Raw genomic sequence first — 4585 nt, forward strand, 5'->3', positions numbered from 1 at the left:
AGAATCAAGTCTTTTTTCCCTTACAAAGATAAACTAGCTCCTTCCTTCAGGTCAAAAGTACGGTGTACAGAGCAAATTGCTGGGATTGCAATGATTTCTACATAGGGAAAACGAAACGCCGATTACGTGACCGAAAAACAGAACATTTTAAATTGTCACGAATCTGCAATTGCTGATCATGTTTTCTAAACCAACCATAGAATTAAGTGGGATCATTTTGAAATATCAGCAACTGGTCGATCAGACATGCATTGCAAAATTAAAGAGTTTCTGTTGATCCGTGATCTAAAGCCAGCGTTAAATGAAAACGTTGGCAGTGAGAAACTTTATCTCTATTATCATATTCTTGTCGTTTTATGCCAATCAATTTCGTTAGCCCAGTCCGTACAGTTGTATTTTTGAATTTAAATTTATCTGTAACTGAATAATAATCACTTCTGATGATGTATGTTGTAACATACGAAACGTTGAGTTTATAAAAGTTATGCAGTTCAAGCAAATGTTTGTAACCGCTGTTTGCGTTTTGTTCTTAAGTCTGTTTTTACAAAATAACCGGGAACTGGGGGACTGGTGATACTGAACACTGACACTGTGTGGGGGCTTCGAAGGGTAGAGTTTTTTTTTTGCTTTCGTCCACTATTAAGTTTCTCTTAATGTGCTCGTTTGGCCACCATGTTGTATGATGTTGGAAGTTGTTGAAGAAAGTTTGATTTCCATCAAACATCGTCCTCAACATCATGCAACGTGTCATACCTTTTGTTCTAAGGTGTGAACAACAGTGTTGCGTTCGTTCGGCCATCACATTCAACAGTGTTGCACGCGAGCGTGCGCTGCGGCTATCTGTATCCATGGTGATGGTTTATTCGTTGCATCTGTTTCGGGCGTTGCCACGTCAGTTCAAGCTACGGAATGGTGAACGAGCAAAATCTTGAATGTCTGAGGGACGAAAGCTTAAGCAATCTCTCTTCGAACAGATAGCCCTTCTTGTGTTCAAAGCTCTCAGGGGCATGGCGCCGATTTATCTGCTGGATCTTTTGCAAGTCAAAACTCCGGGACGCTACTCCCTACGCAGTGACGCCCTGGTTCCTCGCGCCTGCATGATGCAAGACATTTGGAGACCGGGGCATTTGCTGTTGCAGTTCCCAGATTCTGGAACAGCCGTCCTCTTGCTATCGGGAGAGTTTGTTTTCTAAGGATTCTGGGTAGATTTTGCTTTCAGACCCTAGAGTCTGTTGCGTTCGTTTGGTCACCTCTTTCGACACTTTTCCAACAATGTTGGATGATGTTGGATCCGTTTGGCCAGGCCTCTATAGGTTAATGAAAAGATACTGAAAATACTCACACGCAGAGACACCAGTTCAATTCGAAAAATTGGCTCGATTTTATAATGACTAAAAAAAGATAATGCCTCCATGGAATAAGAATTCCCGGACTTGAGCTGTACGCATGGGTGTACGTGCGTTTATGGACGCTACGCCCCTGTGGAGGAGTCTGGACCGAGTGGAAACCATGGGGTTTACCCAAACTGGGTAATTTAGACTAATACTCTATCAAAGGATTGTATTCTTTCAGTAGATTTTAAAGAAAACTACCAGCAATAAAACGTACAAATTAAACAAGATCAGCAATAAAACGTTCAAAATGACCTGCAGGCGGGAGACATTTCCTAGAAAAAGGGACTCCCGAGAAAGGGACTCCGAGTATTTCCTTCAGAACGTCGTAACTTTCTAATGACTTTGTGTTTGGTTTTTGCAACGCTCAATCGTAGACGGCGCTACAGCGGTTTTCAACCGATTCTCTAGGAAGTGAAGGCTGTGTCGATCATTACAAAAGACGGAAATCTGCACGTCCAGACATCCATGTCATACTTCATAGTGTCATAGCTTAGTTAGGTTGGAAGAATCTTACCTTAAACTTTATTCAGTTTTAATTCTTAATGCATTGCCAAGTTTTCCAGCAATTAGTTCAGTTCTGATAGATATTTTAAAAATTTTTAATCAACACTAGAAATTAGAGTTTTAGTTACAAGATAAGCTTTTAAATGGGTCATATAAATAGAACATGCATGATTTTTTGCCTAAAAGAATGTTTGACATTCTTTCGCGTCCACCTTCTGTTGGAAGAGGTAAAATTAACATTTACTATTAAATGGTTATATGACATCAGATTAGATTAGATTAGATTAGATTTGCAATTCCTTTCAGCCAAACTGCAGACCCTTCTCTTTCATGTAGATAAAATCGAAGGAGCGTCGGAGTTTCCATATCATTATATTTGGCTGAAATTAAAGGTACGGGGGGCGGGGGTGTTGGGATGGAAATATTATTTCCATGTGTTCTTTCATCCAGCTGCGTGACATCAGAGGAACGAGGAACTTTCCATATTTTGAGAAACAGCACAATTCCTTTCAGCCAAACTGCGGATCCTTCTCTTTCATGTAGATAAAATCGAAGGAACGTCGGAGTTTCCATTTCATTATATTTGGCTGAAATTAAAGGTACGAGGGGGGGGGGGGGGGGGGTCGGGGGGTGTTGGGATGGAAATACTTCCATGTGTTCTTTCATCCAGCTACGTTACATCAGAGGAACGTGGAACTTTCCATATTTTGAGAAACAGCACAACACTTTTTAAATTTAAAAACATGTTTCCACAGAAACTTCTGTCATCTTCAGTTTAAATTACAAAGTACAGAGTTGAATATGTAGTGTGAACCAAAATGCTAATTAACTATAAGAACAAAAGGAAACATGATAATGAAGAAAGTTTTACATTAACATGATAAAGTTGATGATTAAAGGAGCTAGGTCACGCAATTTTAGGCAATTTCAGCACTGATCAAATGGTCATAGAATTAACTAAAATATCAAAATAACTGTTTAAAACTATAGAAGAACTCTAACAAAACACAGGGAAGCCAAGAAGGGACATGGATGGACAAAACTGGAGAGGATTGAAATGGATTGAATTTGGGTAAATTTGAAAAACGTTGGCCCACCTTTTTTCAAGGTTATATCAGTCTATATCAAAATGTCATTTACAAAGCTGGAAAATCATTCTCAGTTGTTATGTGGCCGTGATTTTGCAAATGAAAGACTCTTGCTCTGCCAATTTGACGTTTAGAGCTCAGGTTTCTCCCAATGAATATGAATGGATTCTTTTATCTTAAGTTGGAAGGTGGTAGAAGCGTGATCTAGGATGCCGAAACAGTCATTAGAGCACAAAGTGCGGCAATGCCCAGAATTTTGTAAATGTTTAAAAATGTGCGAGATTATATCACTGAAAATGTGCCCACGTACGCGCGTGGAAAAATGTCGGGTAGTTTCGCTGACATAGCAAGCACTACAGCCCGCACACAAAAACTTGTATACCACACCCGCACAGAGCCCAAGAGGGACAGGATCCTTCACACTGAACATGTTGCCTTACATTTAAAACTTTCTTTGTAATATTTTACATTGTCAAGTTTCCTTTTGTTCTTATAGTAATTAGCATTTTCGTTCAAACTATGTATTCAACTCTGTACTTTGTAATTTTAAACTGAAGATGACAGAAGTTTTTGTCCAAACATGTTTTTAAATTTTAAAAGTATTGTGTTGTTTCTCAAAATATCGATATGTCTGCTACTATCCAGACCTTTTGGAAATTTCCATATCCTTGAACTCAAAGAACATCGAAGTCAGATCCATCCGGAGCTGAGATCAAAGAACATGGAAGTTTCCATGTTCTTTCATTCAGCTAAAACCCTCGTCTGTAGTAGTAGTAGTAGTAGTAGTAGTAGTTCTTTCAGCTGAGGTCGAAGGAACATGAAAATGTCCATGTCCTTTCTTTCAGTTAAGTTCGAAGGAACATGGAAATTTCCATGTTCTTTCAGCTGAGGTCGAACTTGGAACATGGAAACTCCATGCCTTTTTTTTTCAGATGAGGTCGAAGGACTATGGACAGGAAATTTCCACTGTTTTTATTCATAGACTAGCTAGAAGAACTGAGAAATCTTGAGTAATTTTTAATTTTGTCTTCCATGTTTCTCAGACTGTGAAAAATTATATTTCTTACCTCAAAGGGTACTCATCTCATTTCTATTTGGACAACATTGGCGATAATACGCAACGTGTACCATATTTTTTGTGCTGATGGCAACAAAACCCTTTTTAATGGAATTCTTCCCATCAAATTGCTCACAGAACATGAAAAGGTGATAAAAAAGTTAAAACATTGGCATTAGTAGGAAATGGAGCAAGTATGTAGATTTTGGCTAAAAAACTACATGAAGAGGGATTTTTTTTTACACAAAATGAATAACAATGACAAAAAAATGGTTCAAAACAGTATTTACTACGACAAAAATGGTGTTTTTCTGGTATGCCAAAAAAACCTCATTTTAAAATGTCGCCGAGGGTTTTAAAACCACAGGAAGTCTTGTGCTAATACTAATGGGAAATAATGTTGAAAACTTTAATGGAGTTAACTCGAGTCTGAGATAATTCCCTTTGCATATCAATACCACGCGCCAAGTTGGCGTTGACAATTAAAACTGAAGACATCTGTCCGCCTTCATTATGATATTACTTCCTCCTCTATAAAATCG

General features: G+C 38.4%; 1 long non-coding RNA gene across 1 annotated transcript in view; it reads left to right on the forward strand.

The window, feature by feature from the left end:
* Positions 1-4531: 4531 nt before the first annotated feature.
* The window catches only part of LOC137995815 (uncharacterized), a 2348-nt gene continuing 2294 nt past the window's right edge, over positions 4532-4585 (forward strand). The window contains exon 1 of the long non-coding RNA XR_011122288.1: positions 4532-4585. This exon is cut by the window's right edge and continues 186 nt beyond it. This is a non-coding gene — a long non-coding RNA (uncharacterized lncRNA).

The sequence above is a fragment of the Montipora foliosa genome, chromosome 3, assembly GCF_036669935.1.
Source record: "Montipora foliosa isolate CH-2021 chromosome 3, ASM3666993v2, whole genome shotgun sequence".
Classification (NCBI taxonomy): Eukaryota; Metazoa; Cnidaria; class Anthozoa; order Scleractinia; family Acroporidae; genus Montipora; species Montipora foliosa.